The sequence below is a fragment of the Mus caroli genome, unplaced genomic scaffold, assembly GCF_978045245.1.
Source record: "Mus caroli unplaced genomic scaffold, Mus_caroli_1 scaffold_2, whole genome shotgun sequence".
Taxonomy (NCBI): domain Eukaryota; kingdom Metazoa; phylum Chordata; class Mammalia; order Rodentia; family Muridae; genus Mus; species Mus caroli.
Window position 1 is genome coordinate 140,778,980 of NW_028227257.1, and position 22,524 is coordinate 140,801,503.

The 22,524-nt window shown below is 36.2% G+C and overlaps 1 long non-coding RNA gene across 1 annotated transcript; it reads left to right on the plus strand.

The window, feature by feature from the left end:
- The first annotated feature begins 4,807 nt into the window (after positions 1–4,807).
- On the plus strand, positions 4,808–15,582 carry LOC110309085 (uncharacterized). Its single transcript, XR_002379656.2, has 3 exons — positions 4,808–4,951; positions 5,349–5,443; positions 15,456–15,582. It is a non-coding gene; the product is annotated as an uncharacterized LOC110309085 (long non-coding RNA).
- The last annotated feature ends 6,942 nt before the right edge of the window (positions 15,583–22,524 follow it).

Below are 22,524 nucleotides of genomic sequence, written 5' to 3' on the forward strand. Positions count from 1 at the left end.
GATCAACTGCCTACCAACTTGTCTCTTCAGTACCACTGTGGCTGGACCCTGTGCCTACTACAAATTCTTATTGGACTTTAGTCTTCCTTTATAAAAAGAAAGGTTCATCCTCCAAAAATAGACACAGGAGGAAGAACCGGAGGCAACTGGGCTTAATTACTCTTTCTCTATTATCATTCTAATCCACTTTATCTTCCAATTGTACTATGCAACAAGTGTTCATATACTCTGTTAACCAAAGCATTAAAGCATATTTTCTCATTCAGTTCTCACTTCTAAACAAAACATGATATATGAATTATACAGATACTTTGAATATCAGTGATTTCTCCAGTTTCATAATTCTAGCACTTATTTAGAATCATTTTTTATTTCGGTGTTTCCGATTGCAAATTTAGACAGAAAATTTGGTACTCTCATTAGATAGATGATTGGCAAACGGTTTTGTTTAAGTGTGAAAAAAATGAGCTTAAACTAAGCCTTTGCACTGGAGACAGGTAAACTTTTCTACAATAGCCATTGTTTGAACGATGAGGTTTTAAACAAACAATCTCCAGTGCTGTTCCTTAGAAACTTCAGATTCCATGAACCCTCAATGTCGCTTTTGCTCTTGCAGGCCCTTCTGTGTGTTGCCGCTATATGAACCTCTTTTATGCCTCTGTTACTAAGTCTCTTTCAAAAAGCATCTGCCACCAAAGAGGAAAGATTTTAATACATTGATTTATCATCTTGCACACAGGTTTTTATTGCTTGAATTTGAATATTATACTTAAGATGCTTTTGTGATTACAGATGTTTTACATATAAATTGCTTTATATTAAAAAAAGCTTTTTTATATTTCTTAAGGAAGATCCACATTCATATGTTTTACATTTTAATATCTTCTTCACGGAAAATAGCTTATAAATTGATTCTGGGATGGCAGCCTCTAGAAAATCAACATATATGGCTGTTCCTACTTCAGAGGGAAAGTTAACTATGGGTGTGCATTTTCTATTTTTCTTTTCAGGAAATCTAGACTTCCTTAATTATGAAGGGAAGTTTGATAGCTATTTTATTTCCAAAAGTCACTACAAAAACAAAACAAACGAAAAAAAAGAAAAAAAAAAAGAAAAAAAAACAAAAAACTCTTTTATTCATAATTTTGAAGGCCAAAAACTTAAGACACTTAAGTTTTCACTCTTTTGTTATTTTTTTCTTGTTGTCTCATACAAATTTGGAAATCTGCAGGACTGTATAGTATCTGAAATAATAGCACCATCTGCTGTCTGAAATTTGACTCATTAATCGGGATAAGGAAATGGAGATAGTAATAATAGCAGAGCTGTTCAAGTCTTATAACTTTATCATTATATGCAAAACATGTAAGCCTGGAAAGCCTGACCCTAAAACGTGGAACAAAATCATGTCCAGAGAGAAGCACTGGGAAATGACCCTTTTTACAGACATAGGTATAGACATTGTATTGTCATGGACATTATGACTGTGCTATTGTGTTACTGTAGTTAAGTGTATATTCATTTAGGTAACATAAAGAGTGAAAGAACATGAATAAACATGTTAAAGCAATCCCTGTTGCTAAGGCACACTTCCCCATAAGTAAGCAAAAGACAGGTCATTTCTGAAATTTCTGAAGTTTAATACCAGTGGGAGCTGCCTGTAGAGCTGTCTCTTCCCTATCCTTAAGTCCTTCACCCAGAGGAGTAGTGTTATTTCATTTAAACTTTCAACTGTCTCAATAAATGGTCATTGAATGTGGGTCTCAGAGCTCTCATAATAATAAGCCACTAGCTGTTTGAAGAACAGAGAGAAGAATTCAGCCAAGCTACAATTCTCTTTCATGTTGATTTCTTTTAACAAGCAGGAGGTTAACTGACATTCCTCTTCACACACAGCTGTTTCCTTAACCTCTTAGCTGCCCCAGAACTTTCCTCCTAACTAGCATCACCAGCTGCCTGCCACTCTTCTTGAAACAAACTGCAAGTAGTTTCATTTACTAGGGAATGTTATGCTTTTTGTCTGTCTGGTCTATCTCTTTTATATATCAACTTTTCCTGAACGCTACAGTGACATGCAAATGTAGTCCTTCTTATTAGAAAGAGAAAAACAGAGAGGTGTGCATTGTCCTTGGCTGCTACCAAAAAGAGAATGAATTTAAAATTGCAGGTGACTGAAAACACAAGTGGAGTTTTAAAGGCTAAACTACGTTAGTTCTATGAATTTAAGTTTAAGCTTCCCATTGGTGTTTTGTAACTTGGAAATGTAATTTAAAGACATCACCTTAAGCATCATGCAGTTGCTGGCTGAAAATGAAGAATCTTGCTTGGTACACTATTACTGCAAGAAAAGTCTACTATAGATCAATTTTTTGGGTGGGAGTGGGGAGAGGGGAGAAAATGGACCTGCCAACAAGGGACACTTCCATATGATGTACAAAAATCAAATAATCTGATTTCAATATTGGGTCAAGTTTGCTGACATCCAGTCACGTAGGGTAGTAGGAAAGTGACTGTAAAGTTGTCAGAACTCCACACAAACTTACTCAAAATCTAAAAAGGTAACAATGAAAGCTCTAATGTCCTGAGAGAGAAGCAGACATATTTCCAAAATTTCTCTTTTGTGTCTGTTGAGTCTCTATTTTAACCCTGAAGAAAGAACTCACAGTTCTTAGGATCATAAGTGCATAATCTTTTCATAAAATTTTGCTTGACATTTGAGAATTTTCCAGTTATATCAATAAAATTATAAAGCAGGTTCACCAAACTTTTTATAATAGTGCCCAGTTAATATTTTAGGCAGTCTAGGGTCTTTATAGGTATTTTATATTGAAAATATGACATGGAAGCGAAGAAAAAGTATGATTACATAAGCACAACTATGTCCCTGTAAAACTATAAACAACAGACGTTTCCATTTCCATCCAGACTACAGGTCTTTGCTCTTATAACCCTTGCTAGTATGTTCTTTGGGATGGCTCAGCTAAACACACAAAACAGCTAGAAATAAAGAAACAGTAGCCCTTTATTTTAGATTCAATCATAGAGTCTGAAATAAAGGAACGCAGCACCTGTTGGAAGTATGATGGTCCTTGAACCCACCAGATATGCAGGGAAACTAGGAAAGCTAAGCTGTCAAGATTGTGTTTTCAAAGGAAGAGAAGTTAACAACAATTTCTCCCATCCAGAAGGTTGGGAACTGAAAGCAATTAACAGTCCAGTGATCTGCACTCTATAGCCTACTGGGCCAAGCTATATTAAGTTCTCACAATTGGGACTAGTGGTGGGTAGCAATCTAAATGACCATTACATTATCTGTATAGTCAGGGTGTCTGCCAAAGTCCTATAACTCAGATCAGAGGTGGCTGTTAGCCCAAATGACCTCCATGCTATCTGTATGACCACATCAGATCCTTCCCTCAGACCTTAAGCTAATACAGGAAGTCTATCTCTAGAACCCATCTTCTTGGAAGAAATGACTAGCATTTGAACTGAGTATTGATATAATGATGCCTTCTTGTGCACTAGGAATTGTATTAGAGTAGGAAAATTTTCTCCAAAGTGTACAGTCTTTCAATATACTGGCAAAGTTTCACTCAGTCTTTCTAAGTCAGTCTGAACTAAGTTTTTATTTTTATTTTTTCAGCCTGCCATGGCACCTACAGAGTACCCCCTGCCCCACCACAACAGCCACCTACCCATGCTCCAGCCAAGGCCATGAGTTGAGCTCATAATTCCAGAAAGTGAAAACTGAAGAATAAAACAACTCAGCCAAGATGACCTCAGATATCCAGGAGAAACAACAACAACAACAAAAAAAAAAAAGTAAATACATAACACAACCCCCCTCTTCCACAAGAAAAACAGACAACATATTCTGTGACTTCAAAAGTAGCTTATGCAGAGGAAAATAGTTCACTTGAAGGATATACACCCAAAATATGCAGTCTACACTATCTTGCATCCCAGTAAACAATGTCAGCAGATCTTAATATTATATTACATATCAAGCTCTTATGGTTGAGTTTGATCTAAATTCCTATTTTTTCTACATAATTAATCCTGTTGTTTTTATTGTTGAAAATAGACTCTTTTCTCACACAATACAGGTTTTCGTCCCTTCACTTTTCCGATCTACCCCAACTCCCGTTACTCCCAAATCCATTTCCTAACCATTTTCTCTTCAAAAAACGAGTAGACCTCTAATAGACAACAGCCCAACAGGACAAAACAAAATACATTAAGAAAAGAAAAAAAAATCCCTTTTATTGAGGCTAGACAAGGCAAATCATTAGGAGAAAAAGAGTCGCAAGAGCCAGCAAAAGAGTCAGAGACATGTCTGCTCCCACTGTTAGGGGATCACAACAACAACAAGGTAAAAAGCCACAACATACATTCAGAGGACTGGTGCAGATCCACACAGATCCTTTGCTGGCCACTTCAGTCTCTATGAGTCTCTGCAAGCCCCGTTCAGTTGATTCATGTGGCCATGTTCTGCTAGTGTCCTCTATTCTCCTTTGACTCCTACAAACTTCCCCTCCCCTCCCCCTTCTGCCGAGTTCCTCAATCTCCAAGGGGAGAAAACTGAACCTATTTTGAAAGACTGTTATCTCTGGGAGTTTCTTGAACCTCGAATCTCCACATGTAAGGGCTACCCTGGATGGAAACAAACAGCAGGGGAAGGATGAGAAGCCCATGTTTAATCCAGTGGTTTCAAGTGCAGTTGCTGGAATGGAGTCTCATTTTCTGGAATTGGAGACAAGACGGTTGGTCTCAACATTCGGAGCTTAAGAGAGCACGGTCCTGTTAGGGTCAACATGTCGGAAGAAGAGTCAATTTGAGGGTGAAAGGTTTGAGGAAGACATGTGGATCCAATGAGAGAGTCCCTCCAGTTTACCAGCTGTAGGAGTCATGAGAATTACCTTGAAAGGGGCCTGCCATTTAGGAGAGAGGGGTGAGGGCATCAGAAATTGCTTACCTTTTGGGTTTTCGGGGTCTAGATTAGTATATTGTAATAAGGAGTTTTTCTTGTTTGACCTGGATGACCTCTTGGAGTTTTTCAAAATTTATTGCTTTTAATGCTGCCCTATGAAGACTGTCAGATTATGAATCTATCTCTGGCTAAAATACCACCTGGTGAATTATAATTCCATCAAGGATCTTGGTTAGGTACTGCCTCTGATCCGATTGGATATGTTGCATCTGTTTGATGAGGTTCATCTGTATGTATTCTCACCTGCTCCCAAACTTGCCTGTGTTCATCAGGAAGTAAATTATTAGTGAGGATCATATGTACATCATGGAAAGTCAAGCTATAAGATTAATTAATGTACGGAAATTCTTTAATAAAGGTCGAGGAGGTATAGGAACCCAGTCTGCCACCAGCACAAGTCCACTTTTCCTGCAATCAGACTGCTAGAATTCTCACACAAGTCTCGTTGGATTGGTAAGGTTTTTCCCTCCAGTCTGTGCGGAGGGCCCTGATCCCCCAGAAAGGTCTGGCCAACCTTTATGGGCTAAGGGGTTGGTGTTTCACAGCCATGGTCCCTATGACCAACCTCCTACCCAACCTACAAGATAGGACTTTGACCCTTGGGTGACTTTCCTCTAGAAAGTGGTTTCCATACTCCCCCCCCCCTCCACCCCACAGACACACACTGAGTTTCCATGCCAGTACCCTCAATGTTCCCTAATTCTATCTATATCTTTCTAAATACTGTCTGCCCTACCCACACCACCTGATCTTTCCTGCTCCCAAATCTAACCCCATCTACCCACAAAAATTTCTTCTATATCCACTTCCCAGAGATGTCAATATGTCCCCTTAGAGCCTGTGTCTTTATCTAACCTCTCTGGGTCTATACACTGTAACTTAATTATCATTTATATAAAAGCTAAATAAGGTTTGTAAGGGAATAAATACCATATTTGTCTTTCTGGGTCTGGGTTAATTCACTCAGGATGATTTTTTTCTAGTTACATCCATGTAGCATCAAATTTATGATGTTACTTTTTTAACGACAGTACAATATCACACTTAGTAAATTTACCACATTTTCTTTATCTGTTTTTCAGGCAAGGAACATCTAGTTTGTTTCTAGGTTCTGACAATAATTAATAAAACTGTAATGATGCTCAAAGCAAAAAATAGTCAATAAAATACTCACAAATAAAATTAAGAACACATTAATAAAATATTCCAACATGATCAAGTAGGTTTCACACCAGAAATGCAGAGACAGTTCAACATAGGAAAATCCATTAAAGGAATCCACCATATAAACAAACTGAAAGGAAAAAAAGTCACATGGTCATCTTACTAGATGCTGAAAGGGCCACTGACAAAATCCAACACTCCTTCATAATAAAAGTATGGAGAGATCAGGGATAGAAGTCACATAATTAAACACAATAAAGGTGATATACAACAAGGCAATAGTCAACACCAAATTAAATGGGGAGAAACTTAAAGCAATTTCAATAAAATCAGGGACAAGACAAGGCTGTCAAGTCTCTCAATCTATATTCAATACAGTATTTGAATTTTTTAAATTTGATATTCAATATTTTCTTCATTTACATTTCAAATGTTATCCTCTTTCCTGTTTTCCTCTCCGAAACTCACCTATACCCCCCCCAGCCCTGATCCCCAGCCCACCCTGGCATTCCCCTGTTCTGAGGCATATAATGTTCACAAGACCAAGGGCCTCTCCTCCCATTGATGGCCTATAAGGCCATCCTCTGCTACATATACAACTAGAGACACAAGCTCTGGAGGGCACAGGTTAGTTCATATTGTTATTCTTCCTATAGGATTGCAGACCTCTTTAGCTCCTTGGGTACATTCTCTAGCTCCTTCACTGGGGTCCCTGTGTTCCATCCATTAGATAACTGTGAGCATCCACTTCTATATTTGCCAGGCACTGGCATAGCCTCACAAGAGATAGCTATATCAGGGTCCTGTCAGCAAAATTTTGCTGTCATATGCAATAGTGTCTGGGTTTGGTGGCTGTTTATGGGGTGTATCCCCGGGTGGAACAGTCTCTGGATGGTCCTTCCTTCCATCTCAGCTCCAAACTTTGTAACTCTTTGCATGGTATTTTGTTCCCCATTCTAAGAAGGAATGGAGTATCCACACTTTGGTCTTCCTTCTTCTCGAGTTTCATGGGTTTTGCAAATTGTATCTTGGGTATTCAAGTTTATGGGTTATTATCCACTTATTAGTGAGTGCATATCATGTGTGTTCTTTTGTGAACCTCACTCAGGATGGTATCCTCCAGATCCATCCATTTGCCTAAGAATTTCATAAATTCTTTGCTTTTAATAGCTGAGTAGTACTCGATTGTGTAGATGTACCACATTTTCTGTATCAATTCCTCTGTTGAGGGACATCTGGGTTCTTTCCAACTTCTGGCTATTCTAAGTAAGGCTGTGATGAACATAGTAGAGCCTGTGTTCTTATTACATGTTGGAACATCTTCTGGGTATATGCCTAGGAGTGGTATTGCTGGATCTTCCCATAGAACTATGTCCAGTTTTCTGAGGAACTGCCAAACTGATTTCCAGAGTGGTTGTACCAGCTTACAATCCCACCAGCAATGGAGGAGTGTTCCTCTTTCCCCACATCATCGCCAGCATCTGCTGTCACCTGAATATTTTGATATTGGCTATCCTGACTGGTGTGAGGTAGAATCTCAGGGTTGTTTTGATTTCCATTTCCCTGATATTAAGGATGTTGAACAATTTTTTAGGTGCTTCTCAGCCATTCAGTATTCCTCAGTTTTGTTTTGTTTTGTTTTATAGAAAAACAATAGGAACAATACTCAACTTCATATGGAAAAACAAAACCCAAGATAATTAAAACATTCTTGTACAATATAAGAACTTCTGGAGGTATAACCAACCCATATTTCAAGCTATACTACAATGCAGTAGTAATAAAAACTGCATGGTATTGATATAGAAACACACAAGTTAGTCAATGAAATCAAATTGAAGATTCTCAAATAAATCCACACACTTATGAACCCTTGATTTTTGATAAAGAAGCCAAAATTCTACAATGGAGAATAGAAATATATTCAACAAGTGATTGAACACAAATAGATGCAGATTTATTACCCTGAACAAAATTCAAGTTCAAGTGGATCAAAGACCCCAATATAAAATCAGATCTACTAAATCTGGTTGAAGAGAAAGGGATCACATTGCACACATTGGCACAGGAGGCAACTTCTTAAATAGAATACCAATAGTTCAGTCACTAAAGTCAACAATTAATAAATACTAGCTCATTAACCTCAAAATCTTCTCTAAGGTCAAGAACGCCATCAAAAGAATAAAACAGCACCCTATAGAATAGGAAAAGATCTTCACCAACCCCACTTCTGACAGAGGACTTATATCCAAAACATATAATGGACTCAAGAAACTAAACAAAAACTTAAATAACCCAATTTAAAAGGGGGTGATGATGTGAATTTCTAAACAGATAATTCTTGACAGAAGAATCTCTAATGGCTGAGAACACTTAAAGCAATGTTTACCTTCCTTAGTCATTGGGAAAATGCAAATTAAAATGACTCTGAGATTCCATCTTACACCCCTCAGAATGGAGAACATCAAAGCTCAAGAGACAGCACATGCAGGCAAGGATATGGAGCCATGGAAACACTTTTATGTTGTTGGTAGGAGTGCAAACTTGTAAAACCACTTTGGAATTCAATTTGGCAGTTTCTCAGAAAATTAGTAATAGTTCTAACTTAAGACCCAAAAGATGCTCTACCAAACCACAAGGACACTGGTTCAATTATGTTCATAAAAACGTTATGCCTAATAGCCAGAAACTGGGAAAATCCTCAATGTCCCTCAACCAAAGAATGGATAAAGAAAATGTGGTACATTTCAACAATGGAATAGTACTCAGCCATAAAGAACAATGATAACATGAAATTTTCAAATAAATGGATGGAAATATAAAACACTGGAGACACCCCAAATTAAACTCAAGATGCTTGGGATCTCTGATAACAAGGAAGAAAAACCTGCCGGGGGTTCCATGTTTCAGAGCTCGAGCCTCTGGCCTATGGTCCACAGTATGAGACTGAGAAGCCCCATGGCCTGCTTCTTTGTCACTAGCACCTCATGATGTCATTTCTGTAACTATTCTGTGTACTTATCATTCTCCTTATCTATTAATGGTTCCTTCTCTTTCCTCCTTCCTTGATTAAACCAGAATTTGGTGACTTGTTGAAACCTAGTAGGAGCCTGCTTGACATACAGGAACTAGATGTTACTGATAATAGCAAAATGACAGCTGTTCATGCATTCAAGAGAAATGTAACTGTAGAGGAAACTCTATAAATTTGGGACCAAATGTAAAATTGGTTATGGTGATAGTTACAACTTTTTGGGAAAGTTTGATATTTTAAGGTCACTCACTCTAGCTATCAGGTTTGCTGTTAAGTTGCTAGTAAGAGATGTCTCCTTTTTTTTTTTTTTTTTTTTTTTTCTTTCATCAGCACATAGTGTTATGACATTTCCTCTTAGCATCAATTTACTATGTCCTGTAAGTTTGGGTATGCTGTGTATTTATTTTCATTGAATCATAGAAAGTCTTTAATTTGTTTCTTAAATGTTTTCTTGACCCATTTTTATTCATTAGCAAATGAATGGTTGATTTCCATGAATTTATAATCTCTGTGCTGTTTTTATTATTGTTGATATCCAGCTTTAATATATGATGTCATGATAGAATAATGGTAGTATCTTAAATTTCTTTGTATCTATAAAGACTTACTTTGTGTTCAGTAATTTTCTCAATTTTGGAAAAAGTTCCATGAGGTGCTGAAAAGAAGAAGATATATTCTTTTGTGTTTGGCTGTAATATTCTATAAGTATCTCTTAGGTTCATATGGTTTATAACAGGTTAGCTCCAGAATTTGTTTCTTTAGTTTGTGTCTGGATGACCTGTCAATTCATGAGAGTCAGGTATTGAAGTCTGTCACTATCAGTGTGTGGGTCTGTGATTTAAGCTGTAGTTGTGTTTCTTTTATAGAGGTCGATGCTCTTTTGTGTGTGGCATAAACGTTAAGAATCAAAATGTCATCTTCATGGATTTTTCCTTTGAAGGCTAATTTTCTTTTCTGGATATTAAAATTGTTACACCAACTTGTTCCTTGGTCAATTTGTTTTAAATATCTTTTTCCAACCCTTGATGCTGAAGCAATGTTGAAGTGTGTTTCTTGTATACAGCAAATGGATGGATACTGCTTTAATATCCTTTCTCTTTTGCTATATCATTTTATTAGGGAATTGCAGCCATTAATATTGAGAGATATCAATGACCAATGATTGTCATTCCTGTTATTTTGTTGGTGTTTTCAAGGTGTATTTAACCTCCTTTGTTTAACTTTTACTTCTAGCAACTTTTGTAAGGCTGGATTTTATGGATAGATACCATTTAAATTTGACTTTATCATGAAATAGCTTATTTTCCCCATCTACAATGATTGAAAGTTTTGACTGGCATTTGTGGTCTAATTAAGTTTGTAGAATATCTGTCCAAGCAGATTTAGCTTTTATATTCCCTATTAAGAAGTCAGGTATAATTCTAATAGGTCTGCAGTGTGTGTGTGTGTGTGTGTGTGTGTGTGTGTGTGTGTGTGTGTGTGTGTGTGTGTGTTTCATTAAACCTTTAAATATTCTTTCTTTTATTCATATGTTTAGTGTTTTTATTATTATCTACTAAGAGGATTTTCTTTTCTGGTCTACTCTATACAGTGTTATATGGACTTTGATAGGGGCAAGACCAAAAATAGGTCTGGGGTAACATAGCATATAGTTTTTGTTTGTTTGTTTGTTTGTTTGTTTGTTTTGTTGTTTTTTGTTTTGTTTTTGTTTTGTTTTGTTTTGTTTTGTTTTTGTGACAGGGTTTCTCTGTGTAGCCTTGGCTGTCCTGGAACTCACTTTGTAGACCAGGCTGGCCTTGAACTCAGAAATCCGCCTGCCTCCTCCTCTCAAGTGCTGGGATTAAAGGTGTGCACCACCACATCTGGCTGCATTTAGTTTCTTATTACATATACCTATAGCTAAGGAACCAGTGAATTTACTGGTTGGTTGGTTGGTTTGTCTGTGAAAGTAGGTTGATCCAAGAATAGCAGTTTTCCTGACAAGCCTACCTCAGCATACGAGAAAACTAACATCTATAACTCTAGGGTTCCCCCACTGCATGAGTCTCAGCCAAGTCAGTTTGTCCGAGTCTCCTTTTCCATGCAACTGTTGTGGCTTATACATATTTGGAGCGTGGCCTTGTGAATTTTTGTAACTTTTAAGATCTCTTTGACCTAGTAAGTTTAATTTTTTGGTCTTTGTCCTTGTATGTTTCATTTATTTCCTGAGTCTTAGGGTTTTTCCTTTGTCTTCCAGAACAGAATGTTCCAATTTGGAAGAAAAGGCTTTACAGTAGGATACAATTTGTGTTAACTGAAGCAGGCCAATGAAAGAATAATGAAGAATAAGCACTTAATTGGTCTTAATAATAAAAAAATAGTAACACCAATATATGCCAGTATATAATGATTCTATATTTCTTTTTTATTACTCTGCTTTCTGACTGTTAAAAATTTGGCTCAGATATATAAGAAATATTCTTAGTGTTTAGGGAAATTGAATAAAATCCCCAGGATTTCACAGCAAATAAGTTAGACCTCAAGCCCTCCACTTCAACTTTTGTTTATACTTTACTTTCTACTAAATGATAATATTTTACCAGTGATAGCACAATATATTAATGTGATTTATAAAATGTGTAGTTAAAACCCAGAGTTGTCTTATAATACTTTCATTGGCAGCCTAGAAAAAAACATTGCACAAGTTTTTTGTTGCCCTTTATTATACCCTTCATGGATGTGTATCACATTTTTAACCGAAAAAGTCTTCAATGACGTTTTATGACTTTTTTACTTATTGATCTCTGATAAATTATTCCTTAAACACAGTTTCCCCTCCTTCTCTACTCCAAGTGCCTCCTCTAAACCCCCCCTCTCCTATGGATCCACTCCTCCTCCAATTCCTTTCAGAAAAGGGTAGAACTCCCAGGGATATCAATCAAACATAGTATATCACATTGAAGTAAGACTAAGCACATCCTCTCATATTAATGCTGGATGAGGCAACCCAGTGGGAAGAAAGGTGTTTCAAAAGCAGAAAAACAGTCAGAATAGCTCCTGCTCTCACTGTAAGAAGTCCCACAAGAACACCAGACTACACAACCACAACATATATGCACAATACCTAGATCAAACCCACTCAGAATACATGACAGTCACTTTTTTCTCCATGAGCCCCTTTGAGCCTTGACTAGTTGATTCTGTGGTTTCTTGTGATATCCTTCACCCCTCTAGCTCCTACATTCCTTCCTTGTACTTTTTGGCAAGATTGCCTAAGCTCTGTGTAATGTTTCACTATGTCTCTCTTTATTTGCTCCCATCAGTTTCTGGATAAAGCCTTTCTAATGATAATTATGCTGGGCTCTATTCTACAACTGTATAATTTCATTGATTTCTTTTCTTTCTCTTCTCTCTATTCTCTCCCTCCCTCCCTCCCTGTCTCCCTCCCTCTCTCCCTGTCTCCTTCCCTCCCTCCTTCCCTTTCTTTCTTTTTATTTTTCTGTTTGTGTTTGGTTTTATCCTAGGTCTCTGGACTATCCAGCCTCTGCTTCCAAGACCCCTAGGCAGTTTCAGAGATAGGATCCCTCTAGTGGCATGCATCTCAAGTTTAATTATTCACTGGTTAGTCATTCCATATGTTCTACACACCCTTTACCACAGCACATCTTGCAGGCAGGACAAATTGTAAGTCAAAATTTTTGTAACTGGTTTTGTTTCCCAGGGCCTACACTGGAAGCCTTCCCTGGGTACTGAAGATGGTCCATTCAGACTCCCTATCTTCCATTACTAGAGGTCTTCACTGGGGTCCTCTACACTGATTCCTGGAATTTTCCACTGCACTAGGTTTCTACCTTGTCCAGAAATGCTCCTGAATTCAATTTGTCTCTCCCAGTACTCTATCCTTCAATCGCATTCCCACGTGATCACTGAGCCAATGTTTTCAAGGCTATTCGTCAATTTCTTTTCTATCAGGTTCAGTGTTTCTGGTTTTATGTTGAGATCTTTGGTCCATTTAGATTTGAGATTGATTCAGAGTGATAGATATGAATCTATTTACATTTTTGTATATGCTGACACCCAGTTAGAGTAGCACCATTTGTTAAAGATACTTTCTTTTTCTGTTGTGTATCTGTGGCATCTTTATCAAAAAATCAGGTGTCTGTAAGTGTGTAGATTTATGTTTGGGTCTTTGATTCGATTCCATTAATCAACCAGTTTGTTTTTATGTAAATATTATGTGAGTTTTGTTACTATAGCTCTGTAGTACAGCTTGAAATAAGGAATTATGATATCTTCAGATTTTTTTTACAGGATTATTTTAGCTATCTTGGGTTTTGTTATTGTTTTTGTTTGTTTGTTTTTTCATATGAAGTTGAGTATTGTTCTTTCATGATCTGTAAAGAATTGTGTTGGAATTTTAGTGGGAGTTGCATTGAATCTGTATTTTGCTTTTGGTAGAATGGCCATTTTCACTATGTTATTTCTACTGATCCAAGAGCATGGAGGATCTTTCCATCTTCAGTTTCATCAAAAACTTGATGTTCTTGTCATACAGGTCTTTCACATGCTAGGTTAGAGTTAATTTATTATTATTATTATTATTATTTGTTGCTATTGTGAATGGTGTTGTTTTCTTAATTATTTCTCAGCTTGTTTGTGGTGTAAATATAAGAGGGCTACTGATTTTTTGAAGTTATCTTGCATCCAAACACTTCACTGTAGGTACTTACCAGCTGTAGGTGTTCCTTTGTAGAATATTTGGGGTCACTTATGTATATTATCATCAAGGCAATACTTTGACTTCTTTCTTTTAAATGTGCTTCTTGGGTCCATTTGCTTGGAAAAGAAATGTCCAGCCCTTTCCTCTGAATTAGTGTGGATCTTTGATGGTAAGGTTTGTTTGTTCTATGCAGCAAAATGATGGATTTTGTTTTTGTGTCCATTCTGTTAGCCTGTGTAATATTTTTTTCCCTTGGGAAATTGAGTCTATTGATATTGAGAGGCATTAATGATCAAAGATTGTTAACTCATATTATTTTGTTTTTGCTGTTGTTGTGGTTTTGTTATTTTGTTTTTCTCATGTAAAATTGTTTATTTATTTGTTTTTATGAAGGTAGTTTACTTCCTTGGATTGGAGTTTTTCTTCTAGTATCTTCTGTAATCCTGAATATGTACATAGCTATTTTTTAAATTTGACTTTGTCATGGAATATCTTGTTGTCTGCATCTATAATGATTAAAAGTTTTCATGACTATGCTAGTTGCAACTGGCATTTGTGGTCTCTTAGTCTGCAAGAAATCTGTCCAGACCCTTTTGGCTTTTTGATACCCTATTGAGCAGGCAGGAGTGATTTTTAATAGATTTCCTTTTATATGTTACTTGGCAATTTTCCCTGCAACTTTTAATATTATTTCTTTGTTCTGTGTGTTTAGTATTTTGACTATTATGTGGCAAGGGTATTTCGTCTTCTGGTCCAATCTACTTGGTGTTTTGTAAGCTTCTTGTACCTTTATAGGTATGTCCTTTAGGTTAGGAAATGTTTCTTCTATAATTTTGTTTAAAATATTTTCTGGGGCTTTGAAATGGGGTTCATTTCCTCCTTCTATTCCTATCATTTATAGGTTTGGTCTTCTCATAGCATCCTAGATTTTCTGGATGTTTTATGTCAGGAATTTTTTTAGATTTAACATTTTGAATGAAGTGCTAATTTCTTCTATTATCTCTTCTAAGCCTACAATTTTCTCTTTGGTGATGCTTGCATGCTTGCACCTAAAGTTCCTTTTTGCTTACATAGATCTTCTTCTACAGTATTCCCTCAGTTTATATTATTATTATTATTATTATTATTATTATTATTATTATTATTTATTATATTTTGCTTAGATTTTTCCATCTTCAGGTCTTAAACACTTTTATTAATTTCTTTCAACTCCTTCCCCCCGCCCCCCTGGTTTTCTTGCCATACTTCAAGAGATTTATTCTTCTCCTTTAATTGTATGTGTGTGTATTTTTTGTATTTCTATTACAGATTTATTCATTTCCTCTTTAAAGACCCCTATCATCTTAATAAAGTTGGTTTTCTTGTGCTTTCATTGTGCCAGAAAGTTCAGGAGTTGCTGTGGTAGGATAGCTAATCACTGATTGTGCCATATTGCCCTAGCTGTTGTTGTGTTCTTACACTGAAGTCTAGGCATCTGGGCTTGGGATGAATATAGGTCTAGGTTACAATTTCTATGTTTATTTTTGTATGATTGATGTTTTATTCTTTGGTTTCTGTTTCTCTTACAGGTGGATATCAGACCAGGGTTTATGAGTAACTCTTCCCGACTCCAAAGAAGGCTATAACAGTGGTTCTCCACCTTCCTAATGCTGTGACTCTTAAATATAGTTCTTCATGTTATGGTATCTCTCAACCATAAAACTATTTCATTGCTACTTTATAGTGGTAATTTTGCTACTGTTATGAGGTATAGTGTACATTTCTGATACATAGGATATTTGATATATAACGCTCTATGGGTGGTGACTATGCTACATCTTGGTCAAAGAAATCTTCAACTAAATCCACTGGAACAGGCCACCAACAAATTGCAAAGCCTTAGCCCTTGGGATGTGTGATAATTCCTGTTGTGTGAAATGTTGGTAATTTATTTTCTTTTCCAACTCTGAATATATTTGGTGTCCATCACAGCTTTTCTTTTCCTTTAGGACCAATGAGGTCTATTTATGTTAGACATTTCCATTCATGAAGCCATGGCATTAGCCTTGGTTGGCTATAACTCATTTTAAAGAGATTCTGCTTTAGAATTTATTCACTTATTTAATTAAATCCACCATTTTCTGAACATAAAGAAATAATTACAAATATATTATTATTAAGTCTTAGTGTTACTTGGAAAATTTTATTCAATAAATAATTTAATGTTTTTCATATTATAGGCTTATTAATTTCTTATTAATTTTAAAGTTTGGTTTTTTTACACTTATTTTGGTAAAATGTTTATTTCTAACATTCATAGGTAATTTTTCACCATCAGGGTTATGTTTCATACCTTTATAGGTTTGGTTTTATCTGTAATCATGTTATTTATAATACTGTGTAAGGAAGATCACTGTGATCATTCCTGGGTGGGTGGGCTGTTCTCTAAGGCCTGTAGTTCTCTGTGAAGATAATATGTAGTTCTTTTTCTCAGACCAAAGCCATTCTACTTAAAGAGTATATTTTTACTACATCCTTCCTGGGTACATCAAACTGAACCAGGAAAAAAAATGTAAGGCAAGCCTGGGTGTCCTTCATCAAAAAAATTTTTTTTCTTTCTGCCTTCAGTTCTGTCATAGTGGTTACTTTTTTAAAAAAGATAAATAATGTTGTAAATTAAATGAAATTTAAATTTAGGTAACAGCTGTCCATTTATCTGACATAGGGCAGATAAATGGACATAGTTCCATTCTTCATAGTAGATCTCTGACTCTGTCTCTCTGTGTGTCTCTCTGTCTCTGTCTCTCTCTCTCCTCTCTCTCTCATCTCCCTCTTCCTCTTTCACTTCTCCCTTAATATTTTTTCATTATTCTTGAGAATTTCATACATGTATACAGTGAAATATGACCATGTCTATACCCTACATTTATTCCCTTCATTTCCTCACAAATGACCTTTAATCTGTTTTATTGTCATTGTATTTTTTCTTTGATATTTCTTAAGATGCCTAAGACAAACTTTTCCTTTCAAAATCTTTACTATAGATTTGACTTTTATCTTCCTCTGAAACATCATTATTTTAGACATATAATGACCTGACAGTTGATCAAGATATACAATGCCTATGACTCTGAAAGTATTCCATCTCATTAAGATGGGATATTTATAGGAAGTGAATTTGGGATATGCTTACATCCAATGAGCTGGGTGATAACAATCTGGCTTCAGAGTTTTAGCTTTACAATGGTACAAAATTGATAAACAATCAGAAGAAGCACTATTTTAGAACATGAACTCTAATTTTTCATATTCCTAATTCTATCAAATATAGATACTTGACATGCATAATCTACATATTAGATCTTTTTTCAAGTTGTATAACTTGTGAATTTAAATCATCCCTGTAGTACACAAATTTAAACTACAAACCAATGCATTAAGTTAAAACTAAAAAGTGAATAATTATATTACATCGTCTAGTCTTTTCACATGAAGAACAAGCATGAGGTAGAATGAAATTCACAGGTGATTTTTTTTCAGATCTTTTGTATGGTTGAAATGCAACATAAAATACAAAAAGGAGAGATATACAGAAGGTCCCCGTAGACACCATCATGATCTGATTAGGAAAATATGTTTTAATCAAAATATTTTCTTCATAGTGAGGAACAAGGGAAATCCTGAGTTTCAGTAGCTGTAGTGAAGCATTGATACTAGATTGATGTGCTCATTATATTTTATTTTTTAACATTTTTTTGAAATTATAAATTGATCACAACACTTCTTTCTTCCTTCTCCTCTTTCTTAGTTCTCCACAAGCTTGCTTTGCTCTCTTTCAAATTAATGTTCCCTCCTTTGTCATTGTTATTGTATACACTTATATGTACATATGTACATATATATTCCTAAATTCAACCTGCTCAATTTGTACAATGTTACTTGTGTTTATGTTTTCTGGATTTCGTATTTGGTGTGGCATAAACATCTGGTTCGCTCTTCCCTGGGGAACACTTTCCTCTATTGTCAGCTTTCCTTAGTTCTGTGCTTCTTTGTGTAGGGTTGAGACCTACTGGCTTGCCTTGTCATCCTTGAAATATCTGTTGTCTTCTGCTCACCTTTAGTCATGTTAGTGAGACTTTATGAGTGTAACTTCTGATATTACTAGAAGACACAACCTAACAGCAAACTCCTTGATCTTCTGCATCTTCAATTTGTTTTCTATCCCTTTTGTTTTACAATGCTCCAAGAGGCTTAGGTGTAGGGATGTTTTACAGATGTACCAGTGATAACTGAGCTCTACAATTCTGCATTTTGATTCATTGTTGTTTTATGTATTGGTCTCCAAGTGTTAAAAAGAGAAGTTTCCTTGATGAGGGACTAAGATTACACTTAACTATGGCTATAAAGATAAATGTTTAGATTATCATTAGTGACCATATGTTTTAGTAAATTAATGGTTGCTGATTCTCCTCCAGTAACTATGACTTCACTAGCACTGAACAGGTAGTTGAGATTCCAGTACCAGGCAATGTTTTCCTCTTGTTGAGAAGGTCTGAAGTCCAATTGGAGAGCTGTTGCTAACTGTCAAGGAAACCATGCCTCTGTAGCACCCTTATGGTTATTATACCACGCTGAACATTGATGTGGATCAGAGTTGTCTACCTGGGTAGGCTGCTATCATCTTTTGGAACCGTAGCAGAAGATGCTCATTTAATAAAAAATGAGTAAGAGTTACAAAATTAAAAGAGAAGCAATTTTCTTACCTTTCCTATCAGTTTGATGGCTCTGCATGTTTCTGTTTCATGCCAGAGTCACTTTACAGTGTTTCTGATTCTGGAATCTTCTTCTCCCCACTCTTTTCAACTTCCTCTCTTATCTGATTAGTAAGAGTTACTAAAGGAGATCATCACTGGCCTCCTTACTCTACTAAATACATTTTTTACTTGAATTATTTGATATGCATTTAAATAATTATATTTGTGTCTTCTGAATATAACTGTTTCAAAACAGAAATCTATAAATATGTGTGAATGAAATGAGAAAATATAAGAAGTATCTCTAGTGTAACTTGTCACAGACATTAAAATTTAAAGTTATTTGAAGTTATCTATTATATCTATTAATATACAAGTTATTTCTTTGTGAGGGTTGTTATGTTTCCTTCCCAGAGACATAACATTTTTTGTTATAGATTTATCTCATGATGGCCAAAACTCATGAAGCGTTAGGATGCTGAAGTACTGCTTACTTTCATACAAATATATACCAAATTGAAAGCAAATGGAGAGATTACTTGCTTTCAAACTCATGTCCACTATCAATAAGCACTGAGTTTTAAGAATGCATGCTAAGGTGATTTTTGCCATTACAAGTAACTTATTGTCCTATTGTATAAATAGTTATCACACTTTATACCATGAGACAAATAAATTTTTTTGCTAGATATTTAGTATCTTTGTAAAAACTGGTAATTTAAATGACTTGAGTGAGGAACTACATTCTAATTTAACTTCTCATAATAAAATGTTCCATATTCATAATTGTCCAATACAATTATGATTTGATTAAATATACTTATGGCTGAATTCCCAGTAGTGTGTGGCTTTACTTTTATCAATTAATCATTCATGAGGTCCATGAATTTATTAATTTGATACAACATATTAGTAATGGTTTCACTATGCCAATATCAAAATAGGTTCAACAATTCAAAGTATTCAATTCTAGATTTTGCAATCAATTTTTTTGACTCAGATAGAGAGGAGGAATGGAAATGGTATCTAAGGATACAGCATCATTTAGGGCTATAAGATCATCAATATGTAACACTATAGAAAATACCATTCAATTTCTTTTGGTAAAAATAATCAAGGTTAAGGATCAAGAGCATCAAGAAAGAAGTAGCAGAAGCCGGGCATGGTGGCACATGCCTTTAATCCCAGCACTCAGGAGGCAGAGGCAGAGGCAGAGGCAGAGGCAGGCGGATTTCTGAGTTCGAGGCCAGCCGGGTCTACAGAGTGAGTTCCAGGACAGCCAGGGCTACACAGAGAAACCCTGTCTCGAAAAACAAAACAAACAAACAAAAAAGTAACAGATTATTAACCTAGGGCTGGCTAAGAAAACATTCATCCAAGCAAATTCTAGGTCACAACGTGAAATCAAGAATTGGACATATTTTGTCTTTTAAAAAATGTACAAGTTCCATAGCATGGATCTAAAAAGAAAGAAAACAAATTGAAGACCCAATTAGTAATTCTAGGAATAGGGAAGCAGATTCATATATCTCATCACAATGAAAGAGAAGCTCCGTGGAGGACCACAGAGAGAAGTCAATAAGATCTTTGAAATATTTTAAAGCTGCCTATGAAGGTAGAGAGAGAAGGTGAGGTGAAAAATGGCCCAAATTTGAAAATTTCTTTATTTCCTTCCATATTGGCTTACTTCACTCTACCAATATATTATTAAATTGCAGATGTTTTTTGCTGTTATGAGCCAGTGCAAACCAGAGAAGTCTATTTAATGGCCTTTATCACTTTTTTTTTTGGTTTTAAATGAATTCATTTTATTTTATTTTATTTTATTTATTATTAAGTATTTTCTTCATTAACATTTCCAGTGCTATCCCAAAAGTCCCCTATACCCCCCATCCCCACTCCCCTACCCACTCACTCCCAGTTCTTGGCCTTGGCATTCCCCTGTATTGAGGCATATAAAGTTTGCACGACCAATGGGCCTCTCTTTCTACTGATGGCTGACTAGGCCATCCTCTTATGCATATGCAGCTAGAGACATGAGCTAACCAGGGGTACTGGTTAGTTCATATTGTTGTTCGACCTATAGGGTTGCAGATCCCTTTAGCTCCTTGGGTACTTTCTCTAGCTCCTCCATTGGGGGCCCTGTGATCCATACAATAGCTGACTGTGAGCATCCACTTCTGTGTTTGCTAGGCCCCAGCACAGTCTGACAAGAGGCAGCTATATCAGGGTCTTTTCAGCAAAATCTTGCTAGTGTATGCAACGGTGTCAGCGTTTGGAAGCTGATTATGGGATGGATCCCTGGATATGGCAGTCTCTAGATGGTCCATCCTTTCATCTCAGCTCCAAATTTTGTCTCTGTAACTCCTTCCATGGGTGTTTTGTTCCCAATTCTAAGAAGGGGCAAATGTACACCTTTTGGTCTTCATTCTTCTTGAGTTTCATGTATTTTCCAAATTGTATCTTATATCTTGGGTATTTTAAATTCTGGGCTAATATCCACTTATGAGTGAGTACATATTGTGTGAGTTATTTTGTGATTGGGTTACCTCACCCAGGTTGATGCCCTCCAGGTCCATCCATTTGCCTAGGAATTTTATAAATACATTCTTTTTAATAGCTGAGTAGTACACCATTGTGTAAATGTACCACATTTTCTGTATCCATTCCTCTGTTGAGGAGCATCTGAGTTCTTTCCAGCTTCTGACTATTATAAATAAGACTGCTATGAACATAATGGAGCATGTGTCTTTCTTACCAGTTGGAACATCTTCTGGATATATGCCCAGGAGAGGTATTGTGGGATCCTCCGGTAGTACTATGTCCAATTTTCTGAGGAACCACCAGACTGATTTCCAGAGGGGTCGTACAAGCTTGCAATCCTACCAACAATGGAGGAGTGTTCCTCTTTCTCCACATCCTTGCCAGCATCTGCTGTCACCTGAACTTTTGATCTTAGCCATTCTGACTATTGTGAGGTGGAATCTCAGGGTTGTTTTGATTTGCATTTCCCTGATGATTAAGGATGCTGAACATTTTTTCAGGTGCTTCTCTGCCATTTGGTATTCCTCAGGTGAGAATTCTTTGTTTAGCTCTGAGCCCCATTTTTTAATGGGGTTATCTGATTTTCTGGAGTCCACCTTCTTGAGGTCCCATTGTTGATTTGCACAAGATTTGATCTTAAAGCACAAGCCATTGCTGTTCTATGCAGGAATTTTTCCCCTGTGCCCATATCTTCAAGGCTTTCCCCCACTTTCTCCTCCATAAGTTTCACTGTCTCTGATTTTATGTGGAGTTCCTTGATCCACTTAGATTTGACCTTAGTATAAGGAAATAGAAATTGATCAATTCCCATTCTTCTACAAGTTACCCACCAGTTGTGCCAGCACCATTTGTTGAAAATGCTGTCTTTTTTTCCACTGGATGATTTTTATTTCCCTTTTCAGAGGTGAAGTGACCATAGGTATGTGAGTCCCTATCTGGGTCGTCAATTCTATTCCATTGGTCAAATTGTCTGTCACTATACCAGTACCATGCAGTATTTATCCCAATTGCTCTGTACAGATTTAAGCCAGGTATCGTGATTCCACTAGAGGTTCTTTTATCCTTGAGAATAGTTTTTGCTATCCTAGTTTTTTTGTTATTCCAGATGAATTTGCAGATTGCCCTTTCTAATTCGCTGAAGAATTGAGTTGGAATTTTGATGGGGATTGAATTGAATCTGTAAATTGCTTTTGGCAAGATAGCCATTTTTACTATATTGATCAATGAGCATGGGTTGATCTTTCCATCTTCTGAGATCTTCTTTAATTTCTATCTTCACAGACTTGCAGTTCTTATCACACAGATCTTTCACTTCCTTAGTTAGAGTCACGCCAAGGTATTTAATATTATTTGTGACTAT